Source organism: Petromyzon marinus, chromosome 24 (assembly GCF_048934315.1).
Source record: "Petromyzon marinus isolate PM22_M1 ecotype Great Lakes invasive population chromosome 24, UKy_Petmar_22M1.pri1.0, whole genome shotgun sequence".
NCBI classification, from domain to species: Eukaryota; Metazoa; Chordata; class Hyperoartia; order Petromyzontiformes; family Petromyzontidae; genus Petromyzon; species Petromyzon marinus.
The window spans coordinates 11932489-11952715 of NC_133690.1; the positions used below are offsets into that span (position 1 = coordinate 11932489).

General features: G+C 47.2%; 1 long non-coding RNA gene across 1 annotated transcript in view; it reads right to left on the reverse strand.

The window, feature by feature from the left end:
• Positions 1 to 20227, reverse strand: part of LOC116945546 (uncharacterized) — a 220248-nt gene that overhangs the window by 72850 nt on the left and 127171 nt on the right. The window lies entirely within an intron of this gene.

Here is a 20227-nt window from a genome sequence, read left to right on the forward strand (position 1 = left end):
GGGTTTTCAGCCACGGCCAGATGCCCTCTGCAGCTGGAAGTGTGGCAGTGCAAGCTATTCAGGTTTGATTTATCTCGTAATTACAGCGTCCGGTGCGAGAGCGGGGCCACATCAGCTCCTTGTGCAGGAACGAGATAGAATAATAGACTGTTGTTGCATCACGTTTACCACCTTGCATCACGTGGTCGTCGTGAGAAATGGCGACCGCTTGCGGAGGCTTTTATCCAGCAGTGGACAGATCATGACCGATGATGATGCTATTCACTTGCTTAAAACTTTAAGTCAAAGTGTCCCGGAAAGCTGAAAGCGAGCATCGATGTAGAACCAATTCCCTATTGGTCGCCCTGAGTCAGTGATTAATATTCCACATTCCCATGCCGAGGATAATTGATGTCATAAAATAGCCACGGTTATTTACTTGCACTAATCATGAAACAATAACAATAATTAATAACAAGGTGTATTATCAATGCTCTTTATCATCGTTTGAACACTGCATTATTAAACGTGAAAAGGTATATTTGCACGATAATTTATTTTGCGTGGAATTGTATATTCAATTAAAATTAAGCGAAATATAGGCAGCTTAACGTATTCGAATTACAACTACTGTACATTGTCAGGATTTGCCATTGCTTAATTTCACAGACCTTTATGAATCCACTGCTGTATGAAGGTCTTTCAGCACCGTGTCGGTCACGTGGGTTTATTGACTATACTTCACCACATTGGTCAGTGCGGGTTTGGTGAAGGTCTTGAGACGCCAGGCCCACCCCGGATATCACTCGCCATTGATGTTAGCTGTGGCTAGAAATTGAACTGGCTTCATGGCACCATGGTGTGCTAACCACTGCGCCCACCACTCCACCCTCAGCTACTGTTTACTCATTACAAATAAACAAAAGTCAGAGCATTACATATTCAGTATTGCCAGGTTGCGTATGTACGCAAAGTACAACCGAGGGACGAATAATACTGTTCTTGATGCCACTAAAATTCATCGTGAGCCACAATCAATCTACTTCTGGATGAAGGGCACCACATTCTGTTGCCATCTGTCACTGACCGTACCAAGGATAACGCTGCAGAGTATACGCATTTGGAGAAGCAAGCATGCCGCGCTACAGGCCGATGTTACTATGCTACTTGATTTAAAAAAAAATCCATAAATTTTTTAAACAAAAAAATTCTAGAAGGAGAACGGCTAATGCAATTGGTGCCAATAAGAATGGGGACGATGATGCATCTGATATTTAGTTTGTCAACACGAGAAATAATTTCCATTTGACCAGCCCCGAGTGTGTGCGTGTGTCACATGGCACGCTGCCACGATTAACACCTCCACAGTCTGCAAGACTCAACGCAGGATCTATGATTATTATTAAGCCGTGGAAAGTAAGACACACTCCAAACTTGTGACCAGTGTCAATAAAATTATACCAAGGGGGAAAATAAAGTTTGTTTTATAATTCGGATAATATGGTGTGTGTGTGTGTGCGGGTGGGCCGGCGAAAGAGAGAGGGAAAGCATTTTTTTTGTTTCATAAATTTTCAGCCAAATTTTTCCCGTTTTGTAATTTTTTCCTACCGATGACTGTCTGCAGGCTGTGGTGCGTGCGGGTTCGCTGAAATTTGGACAAAATCATCGCGAGGCAGAGAGAGAGAGCGAGAGAGAGATTGAGAGAGCTCGAGAGTGAGAGAACGAGAGAGAGACTTTTTGACTTTTGAACAACTTTTATTGCCGCCAGCAGCAACAGCACTGGAGGCGATTCCGATATGAAATAGTCACCAGCAACACAAATAAACGCTATAAATCCACGCGCTGTGGTGCTAAATGCACCGCGCACAACACAAATGAAAAGTCACGTGGTGGTGGTGGTGGCGGTCATCGCGCACGCCACGGTGACGAGCGAACGCCTCAGAAGATGAACACGAGAGTGCCGTACACGCTGGTACAGAGGGCTTTTCCGGCTCCCCAGCGTTCGAAGAAGACGTGCACATCACCGACATGTGTGTGGTATGGTATGCGTGCTCCAGTCGGAGCAGGCCCCTGAACACTGGAAGCACGGAGCAGCCGTCAGTGTCACCTTTTTTCCTAGTTCTGTACACCGCCAACTTCGCCTGAGCACAGGCACAGGCGAAGTTGGCGAGGAGAGAACGAGAGCGAGAGAGAGTGAGAGGGCTAGAGACAGAGAGCGAGAGAGTGAGAGGGCTACAGAGAGAGAGAGATCGACCCGGCATCTCGTGGCGATGGCTGGTGACGCACTGCAGCGAGCACGTGGAGGGAAATACAAAACAAGGGAGTTTGTTGTTGCAATATTTCATGATCTTTCTGGAGGCAGAAATCAATTAACTTCACGTAACCCTTTCACATATATATTTTTTCTCCTTCGTATTATATACCCCAGTAACATTGAGTTAGCGAAAAAGCTTTAAAGAGAGCGGGGAAGGGGTAAATCATAGCTGGTCACCGCAATAATGTCACATTCCGACAATTCTGGAGGAAAATCCACCGTACATTTTTTGGAAGTTGTACTTCAGTAAAAGCTCGAAAGTTAATGAGCGTATACTTCTTTTGTATTTTTATGACCCCAAGTATTGCTTCAACTTTGCCGACTGTTTCATCCACGCTCACTGCGATTGAGATTTAAGTTGTCTGCAAACTCCTGTATATTGCGGATTATATTCACGACGATAATTACGTGTTTGTTATATATATGTAAAATTGTGAAGTCACTTTTTCCTGCTGTTTGAAATGTTCTCTTAAAACGTGACATGATATGCAAATAATCCAGGAAATTATTAATAACAACACAACAAAGTAGATACATCTTCATATAGATAAAAGGCAAAGTTCTGAATATGTGTGTCTGTTCAAAATGTTTAGCGTACTTCCCGACATGCAACAAACTTTAAATTTGCCATGTGGGTACTTTCCAGACTGTACACCATGCAATTTTTTTTAAAAATACACTTTTTTTGGGGGGGAGGAGCTCAATAATGCATTTATTTTTTGCACGGCAAGTGAGCTGTAACGTCAAATCTGTCACGTGACCCGCGTATGTGGAAGCGTAACGCATTGTAGTGGAGTGGTTAGCGCGCTGCGCTATGAACCCGGCGACCCGAGTTCGATTCCCGCTCACGGCCACCACCGATGACGATTATTTTAACCGGTCCTGGGCCTCCCCTAGGTCGACTCAGCCTCAAACGAGTAACTGGTGTGGTGTGTGAACATCGCCACTGGGGAGACAAAGGCGGCCGCGCGTGGTGGGTCCAAGTCCCGGGCGAAGCCGGGTAGTACAGCTAGTTTAAATATAATTATGTTTGCACCAAAATACATTCTCCAGATATTTCCACAATGCATTACAGGAGTTGGATTTAACCGGACAATGTCATTAAATAATGACTCTTAACTCTTGGCATAAAGCAATTATCGTCAATATGTCGGGGTTTCCCCCACAATCCACGGGGTTTGCCAGAATCACAAAACAATACTCATCATCACCATCATCGCGAGCCAATATCTCTCCACTGCTGGACGAATGCCTCCCCGCACTGCAGCCATCCCTCACTTGTCCTGGGGGACGATGCCTCGATCGATCTCAGTCCTGCACGTGAAACGGACCTGTGGGCGGTCGTCCTTCTTGTCTATTCCCCTCCTTTGACTGCCATTCCGTCAGCGCTCTCGTCTCTTGGCCATCGTCACACCTCGAGCGATGTGTCCCGTGTCCCAAACCAGCTTTCGTTTTATTTTTATAAAGTCAATCATCACGTTTCTGATTTGTGTTCGTTTCCTCGATCAAGTGCGGCTCCGCGTCCTATGGCGTTTGGATCGGCAGCATAGATACACCTGAAGACGACCGTTTGTGTTATGGTCGAAACGTCGTGAGAATTGTTATTGTTTTATATATATTATTATTTTGTTGTTTTCCTTCAACGTGACTTTACCGAAAGAACTAAGAATATGAATTACTGCAGTCACGAAAGCTTTAAATCAAAATTTAAGATGGAAAGTGTCCGAAGAAGCACGGAGAGAGGCACACTCGGAATAGGTGTACACACACACAGAGAGCTGCAAGCGTTTAAATCAATTTCTGGAGGGATTCCCCGATGCAGCGTTTGCATTCACGATTGAGCGACCGCGATTTGGACGTGCAACGCTGCACCTTCCGAACTTTGTGTTATGACCCTGTGAATTAACGCAACTCTTTCGGTCACAACTCGACCGGCCTCAATGCAATTAAACATTTTTTTTGTGAAAGGAGCATTATGAAGCAACCCTGTTCCTACTTTTTTTTTGTTCAATAAAGGAGCCGCATCTATCCTTGGTTTGAGCAGGAATTGCTCAGAGTCTTTGCAGTTTACTCTCAAACCAAATGGGTCAGCGAGGGGGGTGGCGGTGGTGGACGTGGGGCTGTTATTAACCCCCTGCTTTTTATAAAAGGGACAGCCATTGCGAATGCACGTTCCGGCAACCAGGCATGCACACTAACCTTTATACACAGAGACTCGCAAAATACAGAGGGGGGGGGCATATAACAAGTGAGCGAGTGAGCGGAGAGAGAGAGAAAAAGTAGGGGGGGGGTTAAATAAAACTAAATACATTTGTGTGGCGCCTGTGTGGGCCCTGTTGATGTCTCTGCCATCAATACCACCATTCAACCATTCAGATGACTGCAAAATGCCGGGTTGTTCTTTCCCAAGTAGCTCAGCGTAGCCAGAGCGAAAAAATTGATTCCACCTCTGCCCGATGCTCGTTTTGACTTTCTCAACGCCTCTGCTTAAATGGACGAGCCACTTTTTTTTTGGTTTTCCGTCCAAATTGCACGGAGAGAGAGCGAGAGAGAGTTCGCGTTAATTCCCACCCACTTAAGAAATTCTCCCAGTTAGGTAAAAAAATCTCATGATCCGTCACCATCACCACCACCACCACGACCACCAACATCAGCCATGCTCAATCCACAACTGTATTAAAGGTCACGGCACCGCCCCAAGCCGTTCGCCGTGGATTGGGCGATGTGACAATCCACCTTGCACCCTGCACACCGAGCCGATTCCATCGCTCTGCATCCTCGTCGGGCGTCCCATCGGACGCGGCTCTACGACTATTCGCTGTCACTCCGTCGCCTGTGCTTGATCATCGGATATCTCAGCACATCTGTCACGGTCGATCCAGGTCGCATCTTTCGCGATAGACCATCCCTACACGTACATATTTCTCTCTGCAGATAGTTTATCCCCGCACCCACCCACCCACCCGCCCCCCCCCCCCCAAAGCAAGGACGTACTTTTTGGAGGAAATTGACTGCGAACATTGTCTCCGAGCGGCGAGAGGATTACGCGGATTGCAAGTGGCTGGCGCTGCTGTTTCGTTGTTCAGTACCAGCGTTAGGAGACGAGGGCGGATGGACTGTGAACCTCGGCGCTCCCGGCCCAAGCGTGCGCGCAAGATGAACGTGCAGATAAATGCGCAGACGAACGTAACGTGCAGATGAACGCGCGCAGAGGAACGCGCGCAGATGAACGCGCGCAGAGGAACGCGCACAGATGGACCCGCGCAGATGAACGTTAGTGACCCCGCGGGGAAGGAAGGGGGGTCGTGGTTAGGCAGTGTACGCTCGAATACGAGCGAGACGAAGCTAAATGAATGATTGTACAGTGTGGTGCCGCGGGTTGGGGAAATGTTGCTTTTTGTGAGCTAATATATTTAATCGCACCTCCGATTAGCGCGGTGGGCTTCGTACGGTGCAAAAGAAGTTCTATGTATGCACGTACAATCCAACTTTTGCATAACATGTAATATGCCAGTTGCGAGTATACTCGCTCGCTCGCACAAAAAAAAAACTTGCCTCAAGTACGGCATTGTCCGGACGGATTTCTTTTTATATTACATATAGGCTCGGGTACGCCAAGTGCACTGACCAGAACGGTGAAGTATGGTAGAGAAAACACCTCCACCCCATGAGATGCATGGTGTAGGGAGGCTCTCATCCAGCAGTGGATTGACAACCGGCTGTACACCATTTTTTTTTTACAATTAATCATAACCTCGCTGTACACGGATATGTATAAGCTATATTACGTTTAATTAAACCGTAATTTACAATGCAATGTAATAAAATCAACGGTTCATGCCCAGCAATGGTTCATGCAAATTAACACGCGACTGCAAATGTGTTTATTTTTAAGCCAACAAAATTGTGACGTATACATTTACCCGACGAATAAGCGGATGCGGCGACCACAGTCGCATTTCACAATTTCGAAACGAGAGGCGTGCAATTTAAATCGCTCTCAATCGCTGACACTTCCCTTACACACACCGCGCGAATGTTCAGGGGCGGCCACGTTACTTTGTATCAATACGGAATTCACGATTCTCCCTTGCATTCACATCGAATGTGAGCAGACACATCGGAAAGCCATTTACCACCTACCCCCCTCCCCCCACTCCTAACGAAATAAACAATGAAATAATAAAATACGCCAACGTATGCAATATCGACTTCGTTCAGTGCGCTGGGCAGTTCACCGTATACAGTGCGGGCATTCAGACGCCGGGAGCAACTGCGCTCACGCTCTATCAGAGCAGCGCTGAGAGAGGGGGGACCCAGGAAAATGGAATTTTTTGGTTGGATTTAATGCGCGCGATGTCAACCCACGGCACCTGGGCTTGTCCACGTGACCTCGCGCCAGCGGGCGTTCGACGCTTCACGTGGCCTCGCAGTGCACATGGCCTGGCACAAGCGCCGTGGTGACGTCGCCGCCACTTAGGGGCGAATTGGCGGTTGTTTGTTGTTGCCGTGTGCAATGTGACCTCGTGGCCTGTCCCGACTGGGCAGCGGGAGTGAAAGCGGTTTGCGCTACGCCGCGCTACCAACCCGGCGACCCGGGTTCGATTCCCGCTCACGGCCAACACCGGTGACGACTATCTGAACTGGTCCCTGGGCCCTCCCCTAGGTCGACTCAGTAAAATATGATTGCTTGCTGCGGCGTTTAAACATCGCCACTGGGGGAGACAAAGGCGGCCCGGTGCGGTGATGCTGTGCCGGCCTCTCATAGGCGCTTGCAATAACAGCACTTGCCCCAACAGTCCGTTAAGGCTATGCTGGTGGGAGGTGGAAGATCTTTGTCTTTGTGCAATGTGGCATCTTGGTTTTGTTCCTACTGGGGCCCAAAAACGCAGCTGACATGAACACGCGTCTGCAGTCTGAGGCAGGAAATCTGTTGGCATGCGGCGCAGACTTTAAATCACACTGCAGGATTAAAAAGGAGTCTCGCGTGCCTACTTTTCCAGCACCCCCAACTCCACATTTACGTTCCTACCCTCCCCTAATAAAACATAAAAAAAATAGAAGCCTGATGTTCCACCCGGAGGAATCTTTGCCGTCGCATTATGGGGATGTGTCACAGCCAAATGAAACAACCATCCACAAAGTCGTATTCCTCGAAGCAAAAGTCGAGTCTCTTCGTCAACCAAAGCTGCGGTAACCTATTTTACTTGTATTTTTTTGGAACATATTTCCAGCGGTGCATTTTGGTACGAAAAGCTGTGCCCGTGCAAATGCGCGCGCCGCGTAGACGCACGAACGGCACGCAATAGAAGGAAAGGAACGAGATCGAGAAAGTTAAGAAGGCCCGTTGCCATTTGCCGTAACATTGCCGATCACAATAGTTTTCATTCGAATGCAGTGTTAGTGACGAATGTGTTGATGTTTGTTTCGTCGTATGTGCTTTGTGCACCAAAGTCTAAGCGGTATCACCGAATTAACGTGAGACTAAAATATGATTTCTAATTTCACGCCGTGCTCAACTCAAACTGAATGTCGGCATGCACGGGCTAATCTCGCTTGCACCAATTTTAAACACCGATTCATTCACAAAGGTATGACGTGCCATAAAGAAGGGGTATTGCCCGAAACGCCGCTTGCTATATATGTGTGTACTTTTAAGGACGCGCGCACACACACACAAGGTGTTTTGAGCTTCTAAAAAAAAAAACATTTGCTGAGCTAATTCAAAATTGTATGACGCAATAAACATAACATACACATCTTTTCATTTCTGAGTTGTTCAAGCCTGTCTAGACAATTAATTAACGTAAGGCTGCCTTTCGGTAATTAATGCAATTTAATTCAATCTTATGTCACTTAAGTCACATTTTGTAAAAAAAAAAAATAGTATACACTATATCATTATTTTTTTTTACTACATAAAAATTGCAGCATTTAATAACCGGGGGAAATTATGTACCATGCCGCGGTTGGCCAACGACCTCATGAATATAAACTTTATCAGCGGTATAGTCATTAACAGTTTGCATTTGCGACCCTGCAATTAATTTTAACTAATGTGTTCCTGCCACTTGCCAAGTGGCTGGGCGCGCTTTTTTTGCGCAACCAATAAAAGCGGTTCCACAATTTAGGTTCCACCCAGCAAGCAGCGAGGGGCATTTTTACATATCACTGGAACGAAAAACAATGTCACAAACGTGAGCTATAATAAAATTGCACTCGAAAAAATTAACTGCATTTAGACTGCAGTGCGTATTCCGGCTATGCGTTCGCGTGCGCGCGAGTGCACTTATTTTCTATCAGCAAAAGTTTGCCAAAGTGTCACTTTACAGAGTGCAAAAGTGTAATCTTTAAGAGCGTAGTTGGCGCCCCTGCCTCTATCATACAGTGTGCTCAGTGCGGCAAAAAATATTTTTTTATGGGAAAGTGGCAGCTGCTAAAGAAACTTTTGGCTTTGATTCCAGCCAAGTTGCAACATGCCTCTTTGAGTCACGCTGACACAGGAAATGCCTCCACTGATCTCTCTCGGTCCCACATAGTTCGTTTAAAGGAGGACGCCTGTGTCCAGACACTCAATCCTTTGTCGCTCTGCCGCCATTCCATAAAGCGAGCATCCGAGGCATGTGCTCAGTAGCTTCGGGGCCTGGAACTGTATCACAGGCATTATTCGAAGTGGCTGCATCAGCAAATATAGACATTTTGGTGGAACAGAATTCTCGCCGCAAGGGCCACAGAGCGGCATTTTAAACTGAACTCAAGAGTGAAATGAACCAAAACCTTACGGAAACATTCGAACGTAAACATTTTGATTTAAAATAAAAAAACACCAGATCAAATAACCGAGGTGCGATTTCTTGCTTAGAGGGTGGTTTGAAAGCAGCACTACTGAAGCTGAATTATTTACCTAAACGAATGTATTCATATACTTCACAAGCTACCCATTTCTCGTTAGCTGACCGTGCGACTGATTGCGGTTACGATATAAGCCACGTCCTCAGAAGGCTGTCTACATATTGCACGAGCTTTTGGTAGAAATTTCCAGCTTGTTAATTTGCAACGTTCGATATGGAACGTAGCTGTATTTACAGAGCGTATTTACACACCTCTGCCGTCCGTGTTGCTATCTCCTACATCTATCCTACATTCTATCTCTACATCTCATGCATTTTTAAACCATTTAGCCGGGGTGCACGACCGAAATGCGATGGGCTTGTTTATAATGTGGTACCCATAGGTAGCCTCAGGTCACATTCCTTCAGAGATAGCATTGTACATATTCAAGATGCATTACATAAACATGACATAACGTATGATGGGAATAATTCATTATATCAGGTGCAGTACATCTGAGGTCACTGAAATATAAGCGATGGAGACAGAGAGCGAGAGACGTCACCTTGCTTTTGACGAATAAATGTCGACGGTAGGTTATGCCTGAAGCGTTAATCAAATCAAACTTTACTTAAATAGCACAATTCGTGCAAATAATGCAATATAAAGTGCTTTACAGGACTAAATAAACGGACTGAACCAGTGTAAACAACAATAAGAATGATACGTAAAAAAAATGACATGCATTAAAATGAACTAAAAGTTCAATAAATGCATAATAAACACGTAATAAAATGCACCATAATGCGAAAGGGGCAACGTTTACAAGTTCACAGAAGTCATTACCCACACTGTACTAATGATGCCAATGTGGGCAAAAAATATATTCTGTAGTGGATAGACAATGATAGACGACGACGATGACGATGATGATAATGACGACGACTCGCAATGAATGGCAAAGGTGCAGCCGTGCGATTGCTTGCTCTCGTTGACGCCAGCAGACGGGAAAGAGGACTGGGGATGCCGTCTCTCGAGAGGGCCTCCTCTCACACACCGGCCAGAGGTCTTAGAACAAGAGGGGGGTGGGCTACCCCCACGTTACCCCACAACACGTAACCTGTCAATTGACTAACAGCGGTGTGCCTAATTATATTGTTGTCAGGTGCCCACGGTGGCGAGGAGATGTTAACTACCTCACCTGGTATACAGGAGGTCGTGGGTTCGATCCCGACCCCGACGCCTGCTGTATATTTGGAGTTTGCGTCTCTCTCTCTCTCTTATCATTATCATGGTGGTTATGAGATGTTAACAACCTCGCCTGGTATACAGGAGGTCATGGGTTCGATCCCGACCCCGACGCCTGCTGCTGTATATTTGGAGCTTCGTGTCTCTCTCTCCCCGTGGTCGCGTGGATTTTTTCCCCGGGTCCTCCGGTTTTCCCCTCCACATTTTGAATCGAGGTCACGCGTTTGGAGAATTTAGCTGCCGTAACTTTCCACAAGAAAGGCAAACTTCGTTGAGCTATCATTTGTGGCCAGGTCACTTTTGAAAAGGAGCTATATAGCTCAATGGGCCTTACCTGGTAACATTAAAACAGTTTAGTTTATAGTTTACAGTAATCGTCATCTTTTGTTTTTATTTTGTATGTACATATGTTATCACAAACGACAACATATCCAACCGTTCGTCAACCAAGACCTCTAAAGCCCCAATGATCCCATCCCCTCGCACTATTTTCGTCAGCGTTCCTATGCTAGTGGACTGTCGCCATCCTTGTTAAAACGTGACATCGCTGTTACAGCTTGACTCCACGGGACTCACGCGGATCGTGCGGATCGTGGACTTGGATGCAATATGCACGGATGGGAATTTACAGCAGCATTGCATTAATTCAAACTTTCCCAATTTGCCCCCATTCACTTGCGAGCTTTAGTCAGCACAGGCGTGTGTGCGCGTGTGTGTTGACCCTGCAGTTAAATCCTTCACATTGTTCTGCGGCTTTTTGCTATAAAAGCTGCATTCCTGTCCAATTGCACGCGGCACTTCTTCAAAAGAGAATGGGTAGGATTTAGCCTACGATAGGTGAGATTATCCGCGCGTTATCTGCGCCGCAGCATTTCACTTGACGCTCGCGAGCGAAAAGGGAAAAGCTAATGCGGCGGCGGCGGCGGCTGTGTGGACAATGGCGCTGGCAGTCCACGCGCACCTGCCCAGACTCGGCGTTCAGGTGTGCAAGCTCATTGTGCTCTAAATTACATAATTGCTCGAGGAGAGTTTGCATCCCCCAGCTCACCCCGTCGCTCAAAAGACTGCGACGCTGCCCCTACGGAGACAGCCGCAAAGCACGAGGGTTTGGAACCGCGCGCGGAACAACCCCGCTCCTGGAATGCGCTCACGAGAGTTGTACGACCGAGTCCGAAGGGTCACTTTTTTTTTCAGGACGATCGGAGTCTTTGGTCGAACACGTTCGTGCATTCAATGTTGAATTTCGGCAAAACGAGGACACGGCGCATGCCCATTATGTGAACGATTAATTCAACATAGCCCGGGCATTGTGGGTGGTGGACCAGAGGTGTCCCTTGGGTACGGCGAATCGGGGGGGGGGCGGGGGGGCGTCCCGGGCCCCGCATTTTTGTTGGGAGGGGGCACACCTCGATGTCATCAGATGTGATACTTCCGCTTTAGTTTCATGGCGTCGGTGGGGGGGGGGGGCGCACACGGTGGGATTTGTCCTGGGCCCGCACCCCCCCCCCCACCCATGAACGGCCCTGGTGATGGGTAAACGATTTTTTGGGCTGCCTCCATAAATGCCCTGATAAACCATAGTTCTCAAAACGAAATATCCACAAACACGAGGCCTACCGCAGGGTTCCCACTCGCAGAGCACTTGGTGGGCTGACACAGCCAAGGAAGGGGTCGGGGTCAGCGCTCACCGAGTCTGGCTTCCAGAGGTTTTTTTTGTTGTTGCGATGTTGACTGTGAATTCTAGAGTTGGCAGATACGGAAGTTGAATGGGGGCTAAGCCCTGTTCGCCCTCGCCACCCATCAGCACCAATGCCAGACTCAAGGGCTCTTGGACGAGGCAGTTAAGCTGCGTGTAAGGCAACCGGTTCAGTTCATCAGCGAAGAGAGACGTTGACTTGCCTCAGAAAGCTGGACTGTATGTGGCCCATCAATTGTGTCTAATTGGGACTGCTTGCCTGCGGTATATTCATTGAGCGTGCCGTGCGTGCGTGTGTGCGTGTGCGTGCGTGCGTCTGTGAATATTTCACAGCCAAAAACGAGAACACATTGGCACTGTGGATACAAAGGCATCTGGATACGAATGCAGGGACCACCATCTGCTTGCATTGCCTTGCTGGATTAATAGGTGCTCACGAATCGACCGCTGGTGCATTGTGCTAAGAACCCAGGTGAGCTGAATTTGATTCTCAGCCAGGGCTAACATCGATTCTCAAAACTAAACTATTTTTTTTATTTTACCAGGTAAGGCCCACTGAGCGACCTGGCCACAAATGATAGCTCAACCAAGTGGCTTCGCAAGTGAGAATTTATAGCAGAAGCCAAATGATCTAAACGCGTGTTTCTTAATGTGGGGCAGAAAACCAGAGGACCCGGAGAAAAACTCACGCGACCACGGGGAGAGAGACACGCAAACTCCAAATATACAACAGGCGTCAAGGTCGGGATAGAACCCAACGACCTCCTGTATACCGCGCGAGGTAGTTAACATCTCGCGAGATGACACAGTACTTCATCAAGCAGCGAATTGACCGCGGCTGCCAACTCGTGATATATATGTGAGGAGGTGTGTGAAGGGTGACACGCACATAACAAAAAAAAAGCCTTGTGTCTTCCTTATTTCTATCTGTATTTATTGCTGCGTGGGATAATTGCGGTTTAAGACTGGGCCTTCTTTTTTGCCTTGATAGGGGGCTTCAACAGGAATGGGCCTTTTACCCGCCAGGCATCAGCTGCTGTGTCTCAGCGAGCACAGGAGGAGTTAAACGGACGGGTTGTGAGAGAGAGATGGGGTGGGAGGGGGGAGTTTCTGGTCCAGCTGGATTTGGTCAGGAATTGCCACGGACAGGTGTGGCTCAATCTCACTTGAGCCGCGACCACAGCGGACCCGGCCACCCCAACCCCCGGCCCCCCTGCCCCCCCCCCCCTATTGCCCCCCCCCCGCTAAATACCACACATGCACACACAAGCGTCCCGCGTGCACACGCATAATTGTGACTATTATGTTTATCGGGACACGTCCTCGAACGTTGACTTACACGATGTGTCTGTGTGATGTGGATTTTTGTTGTCGTTGCATTGCAATCGATTGCTGCATTTTCAGATGTGTTTTTTTAAATATACCGTATACATTGTAATAATAAAAAAGGTTTTGATAAAAAAATTTTAGTTTTGCACAATATGAATATCTGATATTGTTTAGGTCACATGCTCCTGTGGAATGTGTTAACATGAGCGGTGAGTGATATCTGAACCAGTTGTGGGCTCCCCTCCACTCACCAGCCTGGTGAAGTATGGACAAACACCCCCCCCCCCACGACTGAAAGGGAACTCCTCTTTCCAGCAGTGGATTAACAAAGGGCAATTCGTATACCTTTGTCAAATGGTACACGTGTGCTTTTAACCTCTTGTGAAATAACGCAATAAGTGGTCGTCAAAATCAATAAAAGATTCTTTGGCTGCTTTGTGCATTGTTCACAACAGAACAAAACCCATTTCGACTGCTACTTATATTGTATTAAGACAAGTAATACGATGCCTGATCTCAATTTCCCCAGGCAGGAAACAAATGTTCACTATCAGCGCTTACCCTTTGCAGCCTAATTGTATTTTTTCATTTATTTTACCAGGTAAGGCTTACTGATCTATATTTTTCTTTGTCAGTAGCAACCTGGCCACAAATGATAGTCCAATGAAGTGGCTTATCACGTTGAAATGTTTTACCAGCCAAATACTCTAAACGCATGTTTCTAAATGTGGAGGGGAAAAACCAGAGGAATCGGAGAAAAATCCACACGACCACGGGGAGAACATGCAAACTCCAAATATACAGCAATCTTCAGGGTTGAGAGCCAACCCACGACCTCCTGTATACCAGGCAAGGTAGTTAATATCTCGCCACCGTGGCACACCCATAATGATGGGGGCAGGGTTGGTTGCTTCCTGGAGAAATTGAGCGATCATCTGGGTTAGACACCCACCTACAGGGCAACAGGAAGGTGCAAGTGGTAGGCAGTACAGTTTGTAGATTTTGACCGATTGCCATGGCACTTTGACCTCCGTTTAGTAGCTAATTATTTGCACAACAGTTTGCGTGTAGGTGATAGGCGCATTATTACATCGCAGGAATTTGGTGACAGCTTGGGCAGGTCTTCATCCATCAGTAGATTTATCATGGCTGCTGATGATGATGGTGGGATGACACCTTCTTAAGTCGTCCCCTTTCATCCTCGGTGGGATTTCTCTTGACACTCTGCGTGCCTCCCACACATTATAAGACAACTCAAGGCACTCGCTAAATATGCCAAGCACTTGTCCTCTGCGAAATGAGTCTTGAGGATGAGGCTTACATCTTACATGTGAATGAAGAGTTAAAATACAAGACGATAATACATCTCACGATGCAACACAAAGTGGGGGTGGGGTATGAACATTGATAGGGAGATCTAAGAGGAGGGATGATTACTTGGTGGCGATACCGGGCAGCAGGGCAGAGAGGAAAATTATTAAATGACCCGGTTCAGATATCACTCGCTCCTAATGTGAGCGAGTTCAACCCTAATAAAGTTTGGAGAGCTGAACGGAGTTCAAAAGAAATAAAAAAAACAAATACCTCGTGAAAGATTCAACACAGAAGATCCCTGGGTTTCGTCTTTCACGAAGCTCACGGTCTACCCTAAACCGCATCCACTGCACAAATCATGGTAGATGCGGATAGCTGATGCACAAATAGAAAATAAAAACTCTCCAGCGGCGTGGTCATCCAGAACGTATAAACGACGCGATGCCCCGATTCACAAATGCGAAGGAGACATCAGAGCGAAACAACTCCGCTGCTCCCGATGCGGTTACCTGGGCTTGACCACCTGAACGTGAAATCATGGTCATCACTCTACGTCTACATCGGCAGCCTTACGACAAGAAGAAGAGTCATGTGAGCGGTGGATGGGTGTCAAACTCAGGTCTCAGTGCATTGCAATGATCACTGTTACCTCTTTTGTGTCATAGCGTAGTTATTGTTATCACCAAGACCCACCTCTTTAAATGCATAACTGTTTGACGGTGTCAGGAACTGGACTACTGTAAGTCAAATTGTGTTCGTCCACCACTCTCGAGAGGCTGGTGCTCGAATTTGCTTGCACTGGTGAGACGACAGTGACGCTTTGTTGACATCACAACGAGGAGATGCACTGTTGTTGTGCGGTTCTGTTTGTGGTAAAAAGGCAACGGGTTTGTGTTTTGTCGACGATTAACGCAATCTCCTTCAGCGGTGGGAAGCTGTGGCGGTCACGGAAAGCACCAAAGCTCTGGAAGCCCTTTCAATAAAATAATGAATTATCGCGATGCACACATTTCCATTTGTTTCGCTGTCATCGATCATCCGTTATTAAATGGAGGCGTACATTTTTTTGGAAATATTATTCACCATCAGGAATTACCATAAAAATCGGCAGGTAGAAATGACGGTAAAAAATATTTCAGGATAAATTCATGGGTATTTTCAGAGAAAAGGGTTTAGTCAGGAATTCCATGAAGAGGTGATACTTTTTTTTAAATGCTAACAATTATCTGTTTATATTCTTGGTTCTTTCGGTAAAGTCACGTAGAAGGGAAACAATAAAATAATAAAAATATAAAACAATAAAATTCTCACGACGTTTCGAATGCAACACAAGCAAACATCATCAGGTGTGAAAACCACAGCAAGAAAATTTGAAAAAAGTGGCGTTTTTTTTACGTTAGCACCACGGAGAGCGATTTGGCAGTTATTCAAATGGACGAGTCCATCTATGTTCTGAAAAGAGGAGGGGGGAGACGAAAATAATGGATGCGGTCTGAAAGCCACCGTAAGCGTGAACAATCAATTAAGACCCGAAATGGTTGATCAAATCCATACAATGATTGCTAAGCCAGAATCCATCTTCTCGGTTGAAATTGTCTCTGTGTTTGTATACGTGGATAGCCTCATGAACGAATCTCTCATGATAGCAAGATGGCTTGCAGAGAACCTCTGTCTGGGAGAAGTCAATGTCATGTGAGCCTACTGAATTATAACAGTGTTCTGCCACGACCAAAGTGTTGGTCCTACCGAAAGAACCAAGAATATGAATCCCTGCAGTCACGAAAGCTTTAAATCAAAAATTATCTGTTCATTATTTCAGAAATGTCAATATTTTAACTTTTCTTTTCAAAAATAAGATAAGGATGTGAATTCGTGAGCACCATTTTCCACGAGAACGCAATGCTAGTGCCTTTCATTTATACTCCTAAAAAAGCCTTTTGTGCTTTTAAATTACTATTTTTCATCAACCATTTTCGTGTTGTTGCATTTATTGAATCGAGCATTGTTTGATGTACGCGACGGCGAGTTTCCTTTAATTAGTTACTGACTTGCAAGCTAATCATACATGCCCCATTACAACGTTCTTGCGGTGCAGTGTTGCCAAAATCCAATCGGCACGTGTACCTGAACGCATTTCCAGTCTCCCATAGCCAAGGTGCTATGGCAGGCACATACACGGTGGGCATCACATTGGCCTTCATTTCTCGAGCAGGGGGAGGTGTCGATAGAGCAACACAACTATGCTGATAATGACAACGTTGACGACGACGACGATGATGCTGATCATCATCACGAATATGATGACGCCAATAGCACATGACCACGACCCCCTTACCGCTGGCAGCAACGCGGCTTTTTTTTAATACAATGCGCGTTCACGATACACGGGCAGCCTATAAATAAGCGTTCGAAAAGAGGCTGTCGGGTTTTTTTTTCTCTCTCTCTCTCTCTCTTCCCAGGACCAGAGCGGAAGCAATGGAATTATTTTTTTCTCCCCACTCCATTCGCATTGCTGACAGACACAAGACGGCTTTGTGCAGGTCGTCCTCTATCAACACCCCCGCCCACCCTCCCTCTCAGCACCCCCCGCCCCGCCCTCCCGATCCGCCGCCTCACCCAACCTCGACATGAGCCCCAGTCCGCTTTACAGGTACATTATCAGCTTCCCCGTAAGTCACAGGTAGCCGGGGGGGGTGGGGGGCAGAGGAGCCGAGGGGCGCAGTTACTGGTGCACCTTGTGGTTTGTCTGGAGGCCCACCTAGCGCATTTCGACACGGCCAAGCGACACCCGCGCAAGAAGTTCCCAAACATTGCGGTATCGATGACGAGCGCGTTCTGACTGAGCTGACGACGGAACCGCGGGACGCACAGCGGGTGCGTGGACTTAAACACAACTGTCGTGGAAGTCGAACTCGGCTGACTGCCGAGCCCCATTGCCTGCAGCGACTCGAACAATTTCACCAATAACCACCGGGGAACCATTTCGCCAGCGAGACAACCCACAAACCTTCCACGGTGTGGCCGCTCCCACGGGGCAGCAGCTGGTTACACACCGTCCGCTCCTTGCGTGGACGAAATAAAAGATGCCCTCCCACCCATCCTCATCCCCCACCAACTCCACCCACCCCCCCCCCCCCCTAGTTCTTTTTTGCCCCCACACATGGACCAAGGTTTGAAATCAAAACTCTTCGGCCGCCATGTGAGCGGAAAGTGGGTTTTTTTTCAGGAGCTTGCAACAATTTGGCCTCGGCGGGGGGGGGGGGGAACAAAAAAATTTGCCCGGGCAATTTTTTTTTGGGGGGGGGGGGGGGGCTACGCGCGTCGCTCGCTCGCTAGCTAGCGCCGCGCGTACCATCGTGTTGCGTGCAACACGTGTTACGCGTTACTGTGGGAAAGTCCTTAGGGGGTCCTGGCGTGGTGCTTCTGTGGCTGGCGATGTTATGAAGATGGCCAATTGTTGTCACACGTGGCAGCGGCGCTGGCCGAGGCCGGGACTCCGCGGATTTGGAAGAGCGGCGTCGCTTCGCGCTCTCCGCAGCGTCTCTACCGTTGGCTCTGCGGGGGCTTTAGACGGGGCAGTGTCGTCACTGGGAGCGACTTGTTAGCGTTGGCTTAATTGCATCGGGGCATGGACGTTGCATCATCACGCTTTCATTGAAATGGCTGTACAATGACGACAAGAGAAACACACACAAGTGATACAAGTGTAAGCAAAGGATAGGGTGTGTACGTCGTGTTCTGAATAATAATGATGATGTATTGCTCTTTGTCAATCCACTGCTGGATGAAGGATTCCTCATGCCATGCCATTCAGGCTGTTTGACAATAATCCAGGTCTCCTCACGCCGTGTCAATCACTCATACTTCGCCATGCGGGTCTCTGAAGGTTGGCAAAGCGAGCGGTGAACGTCAGCGTGAAGGCTTAGGAGTAGAAGTATAGTGAATGCAGGAAGGATAGACGTGGGGGGAGCACAGAAGTACAGCACAACAATGGATTTTGGGGCACCGCTCTCCGTTGTCCAGCACGTAGCCCCGCAGCCCAGAGCACATATTCCGCACGGTGCTCACCCATCCAAGCACTATCCAGGCTCAACTCCAGCTTAGCTCGTGAGATCTGCCGAGGTGTTGGGGAGCGTTCGTGTGAATTGATCGCAGGCTAATTACACCTCAGTGGGCCGTTATTCAGCCGGTGTCCATCGCAAACATATTTTCGGAGCACGCAAAAAAAAAAAACCCAGAACAACATTGTTTTCAATATCCTTCATTGTAAACGCACAGTGACAATAATAACGTTGCATGAAGACCCAAAGAGTTATTTGTTTTTCTCTCTCTCTCTCTCTCCAGCCATCGTTAAACATACCTGAAAGCTTGTTGCAACAGTGCCTAGAATGAATGGCACGCCCGGGAGTAATTTTTTTGTTGTCGTTGAGACCCCGTGTGCAGTCACGTTGAAACAGCGAGAGATGTAAACCCTCCAAGTGAGTGTGAGAACACGCCGGGGTAACCATGTGGACAGACGGACAGACACGTGGAATTAAGGGCAACAATAGGCTCGCTTGCATGCACACAGAGAGATCACGAGTGACTTACTAAATGCCGTTCTCAGATCCCACGTTTGGTGACTGCTCATCGTCACACATTCTGTGGAATGTCTCCTTCCGCTTTGTTATCGCGCTCTCTTTATTATAGCTCTTTGGATGAATATTTTTTTTAAAGAAGACGTACGTTTGTAAATGATGAACTGGTCCTGAGCATTCTCTTCATCGACCAACAACTAACGGGCGTGGTGAAGTATGCTCAAACGAACCCCCCCGCCCCCACCAACAACCGACTTAAGCCAGAAGAGGCCCTCATCCAGCAGTCGATTGCAAAGGACTTTACGGTGCTTATACGCTACGATATATGCACGCATTATTACGATCATTATTATTCAAGTTTTGTGTGCTCATATAATTAGAGGTTCGAAGAATCATGAGGTCATTTGATTTAGATAAAGAAAAATATCACCGCTGTATTTACATTAAATTATTGCCCCGTAGAAAAAGCTACTTCGGCCACATGAATAAACCACAGTGGCATGCCACACGCATTAAAACACGAGCAAGTGTGATTATGATGATTAATGGGATTTTTTTTGCACAAGAAACGAAGGTGTTTAAAAAACACACATCTTTGCATAATTCATGAATATCCTATATTGAGAAAATTCTATAAACCCTGAACCAAAAAAAAATCGTCGGGAAGAATAATCCAACTGAACAAATACAGAACATCACTGTCGTCAAAGAATAAAACTAACACCACCTATTTGGATGCTGCCTGCCGTAGCGAAACGGTGAGCATACTGGACTTGCAACCCAGAGGTCACCGGGTCAATCTCACTGCGTGGTAATTGAAACGATGCTGCAAGTTTATGAAATCCACCCTCTTCTGTCCACCGCGCAGAATAAATGGGTGCACCGCAGTGAGTCGATCCGCAGCTGGTGGGGTAAAGGGAGCTGCACGGATCAATACGC